The 15,780-nt window shown below is 38.4% G+C and overlaps 1 protein-coding gene and 1 pseudogene across 4 annotated transcripts in view; one reads left to right on the forward strand and one right to left on the reverse strand.

The window, feature by feature from the left end:
- Positions 1–15,780, forward strand: part of ELMOD1 (ELMO domain containing 1) — a 63,447-nt gene that overhangs the window by 4,280 nt on the left and 43,387 nt on the right. The gene's annotated exons all lie outside the window — the stretch shown is intronic.
- Positions 4,576–15,620, reverse strand: LOC111774143 (rRNA N(6)-adenosine-methyltransferase METTL5 pseudogene; annotated as a pseudogene).

The raw sequence follows: 15,780 nt of genomic DNA on the forward strand, positions 1-15,780 counted from the left end.
GCCTGTATAGAGAACAGTTACTCATTTCTTGAAGATTCCAATTTGCCACACTCAAGCAAATGACAATAGAGTGCCATTCTAGATTGCACTGCTGTCAACAAATCTAATTGTTTTAAGGACCATGTTCAGAAGACCTTCGTATATTTGAGTATCCATATGTATGGTTAAATTTCTACTTCATACTTTAAAGAAGTTCTTGAAATCATGAAAATTACCCTATGCTAAAATGTATAATGAAATGGTTAATTGGAGTCTTTCTTATCAAATAATTATTCTTTAAAATAGAGCAGAAAGCAATTCGATTTCAGGTATTTGTGCTGTTCCTCTTTGAAGTATCTGCCAAACATATCTTGCCTTATAATTCTGATAATACATGAGAAAAAAAGTGATCAAGGACATATTGAAGTTGCTAAAATTTCAAGGCAATTGGACTGTAGGTTTTATTTTCAGCAAGATTTCATGTGGATATATTAAAGAAAGGCTTACTTCAGTGATCTCTAATGACAGCTTACATGGACTGTCAACCAGAGAGAGCTTTAACTGAAATTGTGTGCTCAATTCACATTCTAAGTCCTCAGTAAATATTCTGAATTTAAAGAATCTGAAGACAGTATGTTCTTGCATCCCAGGAGCTTTTAACCCTCCAGCTCACTTTTGCTGACCACTAGAAAGTCTTATTTTACGTCAGTTTCTGTGCTGTAAAATGGAAGATGTGCACATTTAAAAAATAATATTGTGCCAATCCAATCCTCTATGTCTATAAAACGTTAACTATTACTACTATTCTAAGGGATAAATTACTTCATTCTCAGTGTAATTAGACAATTTGTATATTGTCTGTGTACTCTCTGATTTTCAGATGCCATAGAAATAATTCATCATTTGCTGTTTGAGTTTTTGCTTTTTTGGTATAAAGCAAGATGATTGTGGTAAATGCTTAAGGAGAGTTCATTAAGCCCCTTTAAAAAAATCAGTCTCACACAAGCTAATGCCTGCAGATTCAAAGGTCTTTACATACCTTTTAAACGTAGTTTCCATTTTAATTATTGGGATTAGGACTTGGTTAATTAGAATGCTTGGTCTAAGAGCTTATTTCAGCGCTGTAACTTGCCTTCCTATTTCCCTTGTACAAGTAGATGGTGAAAAGCTGCCATATGTTTTCAAGGTTTCCTTCATAATGAAACTAATTATTTATCCTACAGCTGCTTTTTGGGTTAGCAAATATCATCAATGACATCATGAAGTCTGTTCCCAGACTTTTTTTTACATCATCAGTTGGCATTATAAATATTTTAAGTGTGAATCGATCTCTGGAATGAACTTACTCTACAAGTATATTTCTTCCTTTTTCCTTTAGAAGAAAATGAATGTTTTACCATTCAGAATTTGGAAGCCAGATTTTCTGAAGATTCTATAGTCCAGTAGAACACTTACATTTTAATTTCAGATTTTCTTTGGTCTTAGAATCCATTTAAATTATCCATTTAAAACAATTGTTTTTAATTGAGAAGTTTAATCATACATTCTCTTAAAATAGTATACATTTATGAATGCTGTTTTAATTAAAATGTATGTTATGCACATCATTAGTCATAATTTTAAAAGCCTGTATTAAAATATCTAACATAGAATTTTGACTTTCATATTCTGTCTCATTTATAATGTATATGTAGCCCAATATATGAACCTAGTATGTGAAAATCAACTTATAAAACAGAAGGATTGGTTTATAATTTTTGCTTCACCAGGGAGTTCTGTGTTATATCAAAATTCCCTCCTGTGATTCCTTTAAATTGTAGATAACCTAGAGTATTCACAAAGAGCCAGACTCATCAAATGTTTACATCTCCACAATCCTCTGGTACACGTCTGTCAACTAGGCTCTTGAGTAGTCTTTGTGGGTGAGATGCAGAAATGAGGTCTGGGATGCAGTCTAATAATTGGCTTGATCAGCCGTCCTCAGAGCTGCACCCAGCTGTTCACAGGCATGGAAGCCAACATGAGAAGATGGTTTCTGTTGACCTGCCCCAGAGCTCTTGCCTTGACCCTGACATTTCTACACTTTTATCAACCGCTCAGATATGCTTAGATGATGCATATATCAGGTTTGTTGATAATGTAAAGCTCAAAGCACTAATGAATTTGGATGATAATCAGGATTAAACTTGATATCCCTTATCCCAGAGCAAGGGCTGAAACTAAGATTATATTTAAAAAGAATAGATGTTGGCTTCATTTAGGTTCTAAAATCAGTTGTGCAAAACAGGGGGTAGAAGTCCTAGTTTAACAACAGTTTGGGTTGTGAAAAATAGTTTTAGTGCACTTGATATTAACCAACAGTATAGGCAAGATTACTGTCATCTTTGGTTGGATTCATAGATGATAGAGTCCACATCAAAAAGGTCAGGAACAAACAGTATAACACTGTACTGAAAGTGATACATTTTGGGCCACGAGTCAGGGATGTAATAAGAGGGAATGCCTTTATTGGGTAGGACGTTGGCCCATGTGACCTTAAAAGCACCTCCTAAATCTGATTATGCAGTTTAAATTGAGCTCCCAGGCACTTAAACATGAATCTGCCCATGTCTAATTCAGCTTAGTAACATTTATGTAACATATAACAATTGTACATCCTTTCCTTGCTTTGTAATGAATATCTATCCTTATTCTTTTTTACTTAGTGATTATTCCTTGGATAATGATATAATCATGACTCAAAATAAGTGCATCTACTCTTTGACCCCCACTGGGTTAAATTAAAGAGACTATTTCCAGGTATTCTTTAATTATCTAAGATCATACTTGAAATTAGTTCAACATGATGTATATTTTGAATAGCCATAAAATAGACGTGTCTTCAGGTTCTAAAGTAAAAATGCACAGTCCCCCTAATCAAATTAGACAAAGACGAAAGACAAACGTGTTCACTCAGGGTACTCTATGTTTACTCTACTGCTCTGTATTATATTTTGGCTTTCAAAGGTATTTGTTTATAGTGTAGAGTGAGCACTTACCATTCCTTTTGAACACCACCATCTGAACCTCTTTCCCACCTTGGGGGCTCTCCCACATTATGAGGCAGAGCCCATTCCTCACTATGGGAGCTAAAAGTGCCAGATGCTTCCTTTCTCAGACACCTTGCATCATAGGCATGGGCCCATGACCCAGACTCTGCCTAAGGGGAGCAATGCCCCTTGACCAGTACTGGGGGGTCGGTGGGGCTAGCTTCAAGAGTCTGGACCTGGTGGCAGCAGTAGAGGTGTCTACACTGGACCAACCATTTTAAGGGTTATTTTTGGCTATGTAACCTCTAAACCCAGTTCTCTAGCGCTCCTGGAAATTGTGTGGGTTACCTTCAGAACAAGTTCCTTGTCTGCTTAAATAGGCAGAGCTAGTTTCTGTTCCTTGTGATAAACTTTTGACTGGTAGAGGGTGCGAGTCCATGCTTATGTTGGCATATTGGTCAGTCTTTAGGACCTGTTGAACACAAAACACCCTGAAAGGCACGAAAGGAAACGTTTATTCATTCTCTGAGTATTTCTGGAACAAGGCACCTTGCTTGGCATTGGACAGAAGGAAAGGCACACAAATCTGGTATTTTCAAATTAGTGCTACGGGGACAAGTAGGAGGAGGTAGGGATGCCACAGGCAAACAGGTGGAGGCAGAGATCCTTCTGTGGATCTACTGATTCTAAAGATTGATTTAGTTTGGAGATGAAGAGTTAGGATAAGAAAAGGTGCTTTTGGGGAAAATATTGTATTTCATCAATTCCAAGAGGCAAATTTTTTTCGTCTTAACATTTATGAAATTAGGAAACATTGTTAGAGTGTGCCATGTTTTAGTTGCCACTTTTTTCTCCTCAGCCCATCTATCATTTTTCACTGAATCTAAGATGTCATTGATATATACTATTATATTTTTTATCACTAAGAAAAAAGCTCAGTAGTAATTACTAAAAAATGACAATACCTAACACCACACTGGGGCCTCTAGAGTAGAGGATTTAAAGAGACCCTAAGAGAACTAAGTCAGTTGTGGAAATGGTATGGGTTAAATACCAAAATCCTGCTCGTTGTTGTAATTTCCCAAAGTTGTTGAAGAGGAATGGATTTACCTCTAACTTCTGTTATGAACAAATTCAGGTACTAATCATCATGTCCTTGCTTGGCTGGAAAAAATGCCCAGTATACTTACAGTGATTCCCAGTGGTTGGCACCTTTTTTTTTGGTAACTTTTTTATTTGGAAAATTTCAAATATATATAGAAGTAGACAGAATAGTGTAATGGATCCCAATATTCAGTAATCACCAACTCATGACCATTGCTTTTTGATTTCACCCCTACTCTCTATCTACCCCGTTTTATTTTGAAGCAAATGCTAGGCACGTATCGTACCATTTGTAAATTTTTCAGTGTGTATCTCTAAAAGATAATGACTTTTCAAAAACCCGTGGTCACAGTATCATTATTACATGCCTGAAAAAGGTATCTATAATTTGTGGCATTTTTAAAATAAACAAATATTGTATTTATTGTAATTAGGTTTTAAGATGCTTTTGCTTTGGAAGTTTTTAAAAAGAAAACCAAATTAGGTCCACTTCAATGTCCACTGATTTCTTTTTAAGAAATGTATATAATGCTGACAGGTCATAGAGTAGCTCTGTAATAATATTTATCTTGATTTTCCATTCTGAAGCTTTCTTTTGAATATGTTCTCTGGTCAGGATTTGTACAAAGAATATACACTCATGTGTCACTTAATAATGTGGATACGTTCTGAGAAATGCGTCGTTAGGCAATTTCGCTGTTCTGTGAACATCACAGAGTGCACTCACACAAATCTAGATGGTATAGCCTACTACATACCTAGGCTATATGGTATTCATCTTATGGGACCACTGTCATATATGCAGTCTGTCACTGACTGAAACGTTATGAAGTGCACGACTGTACTGAAGTTCTTGCCATTTCCAAAGCAATCCTCAGAAAAGTCCTATCTATCCCTCTATTATTTTTGTTCCCAAAGGGAGGATTCATAGTTACTGTATCAAATAACTTGGACATTCTGTTAGATAATGGGCACACATCACATTGAACCATGTCAACATTTGTTAACTCAAACTCTTCCACTTTCCTATTAAATATTTTCAGTGCATCTTCATCTATGTCAAATCTAACATACAACCTGCAATGCGTGGCCTGGTTGGATACTGTTCTAGAAGTAGCTTTTCAAATCCATCCATTTGTTGCAGGTGACTCTCTGGTTCTTTGAGCCTTAGTTTCTTTTTCTTTTCTTTTTTGTTGAAGTGTGGGTTCACAGGGTTTAAGGGCACTGGACCTCAGGAGGCTGGAAGCATCTCCCTGTGTGTGTCCTCTCTTTTACATTTAAGTTTTTGTTTTTATCAAAGTAATACTCACACATCATTTAAGACATCATATAATTATAAAACATTATAATGGAAAATAGCAATCCTCTTACCCTAATCCATCTCCATTCCAGATTTGTTTCTCATAAATACCCACTTTAATTCTTTTAGCTGTTTCTTCTGGTGGGTTCAACCTTACTTTTAAATAGTCAGCTTATACTGCTATTTCTCAATTTTTTTAAAGTATTAGATCCACTGATTTTTTCCTATTGAAATGAAGATTTAACTTTCATATGTAACTCCTCTGTCTTACACACATGCACTTCTTCCTCAATTCTCCCAATATTACTAATTTTGTTAATATTATAACAAATTAAATTAATTAGTTAATAACAAAATAAGTGTAAATTTTGACAATGTAAATTTTATTTACATTTGATTATACAGTAGTCCCCTCTTATCTACAGGGAACACGTTCCAAGACCCCCAGTGGATGTCTGAAACTGTGAACCCTATATATGCTATATTTTTTCCTATACATACACATTTAAGGTGTAACAGCAAAACTAGCAAGAATTTCTTTTTCTTTCTTCACAATTTCACAGATAGAAGATTCTTTCTTACCATAGATCTTAACAACCTGAGTATACAATTTGTTTTTCTTTCCTTATTAAATCTAGAACTTTCACCTTTTCACTTAAAGGGAGTGCTTTATGGCTTCTCTTTGGCATATCCAAATTGCCAGCATCATTACTCTTGTGCTTTGGGGACATTTATTAGGTATAATAAGGGTTACTTGAACACAATCACTGCAACAGCCGATTTGATAAGCGAGATGGTTATTAAGTGACTAATGGGCAGGTACAAATATAGCGTGGACATGCTGGACAAATGGGTGATTCATATCCTGGGTGGGATGGAACAGGAGGATGCCAGACTTCATCACGCTACTCAGAACAGTGTGGAATTTAAAACTTATAAACTGCTTATTTCTGGAATTCTTTGTTTAATATTTTTGGTCTATGGTTAACCACAGGTAACTGAAACCAAGGAAAGGGAAACTGCAAATAAGGCAAGACTACTGTATTTTCTTTTTGTACAACTTTTTGTTTTCTCAAGTATTAGTACTTGGCCTATTTTTACTTGCTTATTTTTCTATTACACATATCACAAATTTATCCCCAAACCAATAGAACTGTAAATATTTTCTCCATACAGTCAGACATGTCAAAAAATCTGTCAGTTCCAGTTTTTTTCATGGAGACATCCTTTTTTTAAGCCCTCATTCACCATCATTCTGAGAGTTCCTTTCACCATTCTCCAGTAGGGAACCTTCTGATTCCTGGGTCCAATGTCTTTCTCATTCCCCATCTTCATTTTGGTGGAATGCTTCCTTTAGAAGCTCCTAAAAAGGCATGCTTGGGAGGTACATGGAAGGCCTTGTGTGTCTCAAATTGTCTTCATTCTCCCTTCATGCTTAATATTTTGGCTGGGTATATAAATCTAAATCAGAAAGAATTTTTTCTCAGAGTTTTTATTCCTGCTTCTATGTTCCTCTTGACAAATTGGACACTTCTGATTCTTAGCCCTTTGTATGTTTATTTTCACTCCCCTGCTGGAAACTTTTATGTTGTGGAATTTCATCATGACGTGCTTTGGTGAGGATCTTTTGTCATTTAAGGATCTGTGTGCCCTGTGGGCCTGTTTGATCTAAAGACTCATGTTCTTTAGTTCTTGGAGAGTTTCTTGTATTATTTGTTTGACAGTCTTTTCACATACATTTTCACTTTTCTTTCTCCCTGGAATGACTGTTATATGGATGTTGATTCTTTTTCTCGCCAATTTTCTCCCATTTTTCATCTTTTTGTCAATTTCTTCTTGACAGATTTCCTCAAATCTGGAAGATTTGTTCAACTTGATCTTTCATTTCTGTCATTTAAGAAAAGTTCCATAAACATTTTCTTATTCTCTGAATGTTCATTTCTATTATTTCTTGTTCCCTTTTTTCTTATATTTATGAAAATTAATTATGATGTATTATAGTTTTCTTCTCTTTGCATTGCCTCTGTTTCTTCTAAATTCCCTTTTTCACCTTTCTTTGTTTTGAGTCTTTGTAATTCACTCAAGTTAGAAACTTTCTTTCATTGTCTGATAGTCTCTGGCTATATGTTCATATTTAAGGTGGAGGCACTAAAATGCCGTTTGGAAGCTTTCTGTGGGTTAGGGGTGGCTTCTTGACCATTTGGCTTCACAGTAGTCCCATTAGAGGTTGCTGCTTCATTGGGGGAAATCCACATGTGTCTTGGGTAGTTTCCTGAGGGATAAATCTCCAATAACCTATGAAGTAGCATTCTGGCTGCTTCTGTTCTGGGAGTTGAGTGGAAGAAGAAGCCTGGATAAATCTTACATTTGTCATGTAGACTTTCACATGACCTTCTTGTATTCAGTGTGACAGCTCAAGCGCATTTTCTCGTGTCTGAACCTTCAGAGCCTTTCTGGCTCAACCTCTTCAGGAGGAAACCTCACCTCTTCTGATAGAATGGAGAGGGTCTGCAGTTTTCTTAGCACCCAGTAACCTGTTTGCTTCCAGGCCCCTGGAAACACCCCAATTTGTTCGGACCTTCCTGTCAAATGTTTCTAGATAGATGACCTCACTATATTCTGATTATATGAAAGTGAAAACTTTGCAAAAAGCCTCAGTTTAGATTGGTTAAACCATATCCATTTAATGTTAATGCAAACATGAGTTTACCATTCTTTTATTGTGGTTTTATTTAGAAATTTAATTTTTAAAACTAAAATATATAGGAGGCTGGCCTGGTTGCATAGTGGTTAGGTTCACATGCTCTGCTTCAGCGGCCTGGGGTTCACAGGTTTGGATTCTGGGCATGGACCTATACACTGCTCATCAAGTCGTGCTGTGGTGGCGTCCCACATACAAAATAGAGGAAGACTGGTGCAAATGTTAGCTCATGGTGAATCGTCCTCACCAAAAAAACCCCACTAAAATATATAATTGAGAATGCACAACATCTAGATTATTTTTGTGGGAAAATGGATTAATATTTACGTTTTGGAATTTCTTTATTCTTTTATAGATTAAAAAAAATTTCATCAGTACTGCTCTCCCTGCTTTTCTTCCTCCATGAAAACAGTACATACATGTAGGTGACCACAGTGAAAGCCAGAAAACCACTGTCCCTTTGAAGCGGATCATAAATATATTTGCAGGCAACCCCAAATTCTGTGGCCTGCATAGCCTCCATTGCTATAAATCACAAAAATAAACTCTGGATGAGTGTTTTATTTCTGAAGAAGGGAAAAAACCTTAGCGGTCATTTTAGTGAGTGTCAGCAGAGCGTTTTTCAAGCTAATCACCAGAGAAGGAGGAATGGAAAGTTCTGGAATGTGGCCAGAGGGAGATTGTTATGCATGAGCATTATATTTCTAATATGACGTGTGTGAAATGTAAATGCACAATTTGAAAGATTTTTCATTTCTCTGGGATAGTAAATTTTCATATTGCTTGCTCTCTCTCCTTACATGCCCCCTGTATAAAGTCAAAATTGTGCTCTATATATGTTTCAAATGCTCATAAATAGCCTTAGAAATTTTTCTTTACCTTCTCTTCTCTCCCCTCCCATTCCCTTCCTTCCTCGTTTCACGTGGTAGGTCTGACTGCGTTATATCCTTTGCAGACAGGGTCCCTCATCTGTGTAGGTCTCCCTTGCACTGACAGTGCTGCTTAGAACTTGACAAAATATGAAGCGTGATACAAACTTAGCCATTATCTTAATTGCTAATTTAGACTCGTTTATTCACCCAATTTGAATCTGACACTTGGCCCACCTGATTTAAGAAGACTGACCTCCTTGTGTGTTTTTGCGGGTCAGCTCAGCTAGAGCCAGCCCCTCACTTGGCAGGGCTTACCGGCTACTCCTTAGCCGTAAGACATCTGTGCCCTTGCCTGCTGTTCCCACAGAGATGTGCTTCCTGCTGAGGTCAGCCTTGTTTTGGAGAAGTTTCTCTAAATGCATACATACAAAGCATAGTAGAGAATTGATGGGAGCTGTGAGCTGAATTAATCACATCTTAAAACTAGCTTGGGGCCAGCGGTTAAGTTCCCGCACTCCACTTCAGTGGTGTGGGGTTCACCAGTTCAGATCTGGGGCATGGACATACACACCACCATCAAACCACACTGTGGCAGCATCAGACATAGAGGAACTAGAAAGACTTACAATTAGGATATACAACCATGTACTGGGGCTTTGGGGAGGAAAAAAAAAAGCGGAAGATTGGCAACAGATGTTAGCTCGGGGCCAATCTTCCTAACCAAAAAAAAACTACCTTGGCTTCAGTTATCTGTAAGTTTTGGCCTGTATCAGACTGGTGCCTTTCTCCTCCATTTTATCCTCTCCATCTAAATATAGCCTTCACCGAAGAAAGGGTGCAAAAAGAGAAGCCTATATCTGTTTCTTTCGCAGATCTCTGCCTGCCTGCCTGACTGAGGGATGTTACCATTTTGATTTCACTAGCCTTGAGCAGGGCGCAAGTACATTCTGTGAGACCATTCAAGAGGGAAACTGAAATTCCCACATAGTGAAGATAACTTACTTAGAGTTGATTACTGTCATCAGGAAATTTTCTCAATTATTTTTAGAAAATATTTAAAGTGACATAGTATAATAAAAACACAGGATAAAGGGAACTGAACTAAATTGGCCACAAGCTCTCTTCTAATACCCAGAGCAGCTTTCGATCAATCTTATTTTTAGGGGAGAAAACTATAAAAGTTATTATTTATGAATTTGTGATTCAATATGACATTGTTTCTTTCTTCTTCCACCTGAAATAAAAGAATAGCTCAAACTGAGGAAATTAAATCGGTGGCAAATAATTTCTATGTTGCCGATCTTGACTTTATCATCTGCAGAGTGAAGTTGTGTGTGCCTCCCTTCCCCAGCTGCTAAACTGAGGGGTTTTTTTACTACTACTATAAAATGTTGACCAAACTTGCCCTTTTTAATCTAGATTCAGGGTAGGGGGAGTGACGTGTTTTCATCTTCTGATTAGCATTAATTACAGTACGTTTTGTTTTGAGGTTAACCTATTTGGTTAATTTTTTTCTCCTAGTGGTGTCATAGCATGAAAAGAAAACAACAAAAACAAGAAGCAATTAGGGAAATCTAAAGGAGAACGGAACTTATTTTCCTTTGCAATGAATTCCAGAAAACTAATTTACGTTACTATTTATCTCTTACATAAATTTGGAATATTTTACCCACCATTAGATATATTTTATGTTTGCTAAAAAAAATAAATAAATATTTTTACCTACAAAGGAAAAGGTGCAATGTATTATGAAAACTAGACCATACAGAGGTAGACTGAAAGAAAACTGAGGGAAAATGCCAGTTTGAAGAGCCTGTCACCCTGAACATGACTCAAAGAATAATTTGGGGAGAATGAAATCACCACACGGATAGCAGTGTGGACCAGGAGCCTGAATTTCACTGGATTTTCTAAACCCAAGGGAGCACTAGATTTACATTGGGGGGAGAGAGGGGATATTTTTATTATTAGTTATATCAGAATTACTCTGTCAAGGATTTATATGTCCTTGAAATGTGGCCTCCATGAAGAATACAAAGCCCATAATTTTTTTTGAGGAAGATTAGCCCTGAGCTAACATCTGCCACCAATCCTTCTGTTTTTGCTGTGGAAGACTGGCCCTGAGCTAACATCCATGCCCATCTTCCTCTACTTTATATGTGGGAGGCCTGCCACAGCATGGCTTGCCAAGTGGTGCATAGGTCTACACCTGGGTTCCAGACCGGCGAACCCTCAGCCGGTGAAGCGGAAGGTGCAAAATTAACCCCTGCGCCACTGGGCTGGCCCCTAAAACCCATACTTTTTGACTCTGTTATATAACTTCTTCCCATAAAATCTTCATGTTTAGAAACTTTCAGCTCTGTAGTACATCTGCTTCCAGAAAGGAAAGAGGCTTCTTTTCAGTGGCACTGTTATTCAAGAGCTATCCCCTAGCTAGCTCCCAGAGGAACTCTCTTACATTTTGAGTTGCAGGTGTACATCCAGGCCTTGGTTATCCCCAGCTCTGCAGTTTCCTTTGAATTGGATACACTGTACATTCTCTTCATTCTTGTATCAATTCAGAATTTTACCTCAGTGGTTTCCAGAGGCAGCACAGAAAGGTAACGAACAACACTGCCTCAGGAGCCAGGCTACTAGGGGTTTGAATCCCACCTCTGCCACATACCAGCTGTGTGACCTTGGAAGCTTCCTGAACCTCTCTGTTCCTCAATTTTCTCGGCTGTAAAATGAGGATATTATTATTATTTGTTTTATAGGATATCTGGTAAGCGAGTTAATATAAATAAAGCCCATAGAATATTGCCTGGTGCATGGTAAGCACTTTGTAAATAATAGCTTTTATTCATAAGACTGTAAGTTAAGACCATTTTAAAAATTAAATTTTATTTTTAAATGTACTCTATACAACATTTTTTAAAAAACTGGGACAATCCCAAATTAGGCAAATTATAAGAATAGAACAGTATTTACTTTGTGAATTGCCTTTTATTTATGTACAAACATTGAGTCCACAAAGCATTTTGGTTGTCATAGAGGATGCAGTCAGTCCGAGTTTGGAGGGCTACATAGAAAGCAGCGTTTTTCATCTCATGTGGGGATTATGATTTTAAAGACAGGAGTTCTGTTCCCTCTAGTTGAGTCTCTAATTTATTCCCTGGGATGTTCAATAGATAGATCAGCTTCTAAGAGGTAGGGTCACCCCAGTGGTACTTTACAAAGAGCCTCGGGGAGCTGCTCCCTCGAAGGAGGCAGAGCAAGCTCCTTGATGCCGGGCGAGAGGACGAGTTTTCAGAAGCAGCAGCCCACTCCCCGCTGCCCCTCTCCTCTCAGCTGGAGAAAAGGTACAAGGGCGCACAGCCCCACACGCAGCGCTGAGGCGTCCATTGATCTCTGGAGGGGTTTGATCCACCGAGCGCAGTCGTTTGATCCTGCCCTTCGGCGTAGGTCGGGGCAGCGGGCCCGTCCGCGAGGGAGAAGTTACTGCAGACAGGCTGAGAGGCTCAGGAAGCCCAGAATTACGATCACATCGTTTATTTTAATTAAACAAAGACCTACAAAGTTTTTTTTTTCTTTCAGTGGAGAGATTTTTAGTTTGTTTTATTAGTGCTGTTATTGATCAGGGCTGTTACAGAAGTGCATTTCTCTAAAAGGGTACAGAGTTCATTTCAACAAATCTGTGTTGAGCGCTCTGTTAACCTAAACGTACAGAACCAAAATGGGAGGCAGAGAGGTGTTTATTTGGGGATCAAAGAATTGTAATTCAGGGAGCACAGATTCAGGTAGAAATTCAAATAGTGTCCCGCTAGGGAGTAAAAGTCAGGGGCTTTTAAAGGCATAGAAGGGAGCTTTGCACTGCAAAGAATGTTAATTGGGGTTGAAGGCAGAAAACTAATTTTGGCTAAATAGAATTGATTGCTAAAGCTAGCTAGAGGGAGGCAAAAGGCCGTCACTGCAGCGAGCTGCAGGTTCAAAATTCCTGTTCTGCTCCACGAGGACGTGCCTATGACCCATTTCCTTAAAGGCGTCAGGGCTCCATGTTAAAGCTCTTAAAGGTAAATGACTCTGTTTTGTTTCTCATTTCACAACTCAATGTGCCAGGCATTGTATCAGGCCCTGGGGCTTCTCTGGTGCCCTAGAGGAGCAGGTAGTCCAAAGGGGAGAAACCGATCCTTTTAGAACAATAGGAGAGATTTAAAATACAGCAGGTATTTTCCACCTCAGGTTAAAAACCCCTCTGGAGAGGAAGGTGTCGGGAAAGGAGAGCTGACAGAGCGGTTTTCGTGCTCTCCTTGCATGCTGGGAAACAGGTGGCATTGGACTTAATGTCTGACCAAACAAGAGCGAACTTGATGTAAATACTACCTCAATCAATCTGAACTAAACAAAAAGTATCAGTGTTTTTCAATTAGTGAGACAGATATAAACAAGGCAAGTAACTTACATTTAATAGAGTTAAAGTCAACAGGCTGGTGGGTAAAATACTTGAGAAGCCTATCAGGGCTACCATTTTGTTAGCGCTGTGTGCAGACAGAAGCAAACTCAAGTTTTCCTCGACCTTCGGCCCTGCCCAGCCGCTGGAGAAATGCTGCTTTGCCTACAAAGGAGGCCTAACGCAAAGGAGTCGATTAGCACAGCGCCACTCGTGGAAGAACAACGTGGAGGACATTGCTCTTCTGTAGTGACTCCCTGGGTATCATACGTTGCGCACCAAGTATGATTTGTTCCATGTTCCTGCCTTTTACACAGATTGTCTAGTTAACGGTAAATAGGATATTAACAAGTATGCCTCCTTCAAAACAAAGCTAGATTTAAAAGTAAACTGTAATTCTTTTTTTTTTAAGGTATCCTTTTTGGCGAGGAAGAGTGGCCCTGAGCTAACATCTGTTGCCAATCTTCTTCATTTTTTTTTCTCCCCCCAAAAGCCCCAGTACATAGTTGTATATCCTAGTTGTGCATGCTTCTAGTTGTTCTATGTGGGATGCCACCACAGCATGGCTTGATGAGCGGTGTATAGGTCCGTGCCCAGGATCCAAACCAGTGAACCCCAGGCTGCTGATGTGGAGCATGCAAACTTAACCACTATGCTGCCGGGCCGGGCCCTCTTTTTGTTTTTCTACAGAAAACATTTAGAGAAGTTATTTAAGGAATACCAACGAGCAGTGCCTTAGATACCATTTGCACAGGCTTTCTTCTACCACCAAAGCCCTTTTTGGTGTTTTCTCATCAGGGGACAGATAATTGGAACTAATTGCTGTCTTTGTTTCCTGTTTGGGTGACAGATAATTAGAACTAATTGTTATTTTTCTTCCCTTCACTTTTCCTATCCAATCAGTAAGTCCAATTGATTCTACTTTCCAAATATTTTCCACTTCTGTTTACTTCTTTCCATCACCACTGTCATTGTCCCAGTTCAGGTCACAAGTTGCCAGAATTCATTTTAACAGTCTCCTAATTGATTCTTCACTTATCAAAATGATCTTTTACTTTAGAGGAGGCTGTAATAAAGAATGGCTGGGGCTGGCCCCATGGCATAGTGGTTAAGTTCACGCACTCCACTTTGGCAGCCCAGGGATCACAGGTTTGGATCCTGGTGCAGACCTACACACCGCTCATCGAGCCATGCTGTGGTGGTGTCCCACATACAAAATAGAGGAAGATTGGCATAGATGTTAGCTCAGGGCCAGTCTTCCTCACCAAAAAAGAAAGAAAGAAAGAAAAGAATGGCAAAATATTAATACGATGAGCAATGAGTATTGCTCATTGAATGCATATTACATATCTGTTACTATGCTAAGCACCTTACATGCTTTGGTTCATTCAGTCCTTAGAACAACCCTGCAAGGTAGTTATAATTACTCTCCCCATCTAACAGGGAAAAAACTGAATCCTGGAGAGGTTAAGCAACTTGTCTGAAGCTACTTGGCTAATTGGAAATCCCAAATATGAACTCTCTGTCTCCAAAACTTGTACCCTTAATCACCATGCACACTCTCTGCCATATTTGCCAAATCTCCCCTTAAATAATAGTAAGGCTCCTTTACAGTATTAAACTATTTTGCATTATCCAGCACAATGCTGGGCACAGAAATGTTCAAGAAGTTTTTTGAAATGGGTGGATTCAGGAACCCCCAGGTACAGGGAGGAAGCTGAAGGATTATGTTACTTCATTTCTCCCACATCACTATGAAATGAGATTTTTAGGTAAATCAGTTTTCTAGCTAACTGAAATTCAAACATTTAAGGATAAAGTTTTTTTTTAATTTCAATAAAGTCTTTCTAAACTATATTCTATTCTTTATTACCTTAATAGCATGACAATTCTAATTTAATAATATCCTAATGACAAAGAAATATTTTACAAACAACAGGTGTTGTGTATGCTACTTAGTTATTCCTTCTGGGCTGTGCTTTTGTTTACCATCTGTATACTGAGGAATCCTAACTCTTTGTGTCCAACCTGGACTGCTATCCTGACCTTCAGATCCATGTATATCCACACTACCACTTGACTCTGCAAACTCAAAATGTCCCAGACATCCCCAAATACACCCAGACACCGAACCTGCATCTCCACAATTCTGTGTCTTAGTAAAGATTCCACTGTCTACCCTGTTGCCAGCCACAAACGTGGGCATAATGTTTGACTCCTCCTTCTCCTTCTCTAACTTCCACTCAATTAACAAAAATTCAATTGATTCTACCCTCTAAATATCTCTCAAATCCATCCACTTCTGTCTCTGTCCATTGCCTTATCCTGCCATTATTATCTTTGCCTGGATTATTGTAACAACCTTC

The sequence above is a fragment of the Equus caballus genome, chromosome 7, assembly GCF_041296265.1.
Source record: "Equus caballus isolate H_3958 breed thoroughbred chromosome 7, TB-T2T, whole genome shotgun sequence".
NCBI classification, from domain to species: Eukaryota; Metazoa; Chordata; class Mammalia; order Perissodactyla; family Equidae; genus Equus; species Equus caballus.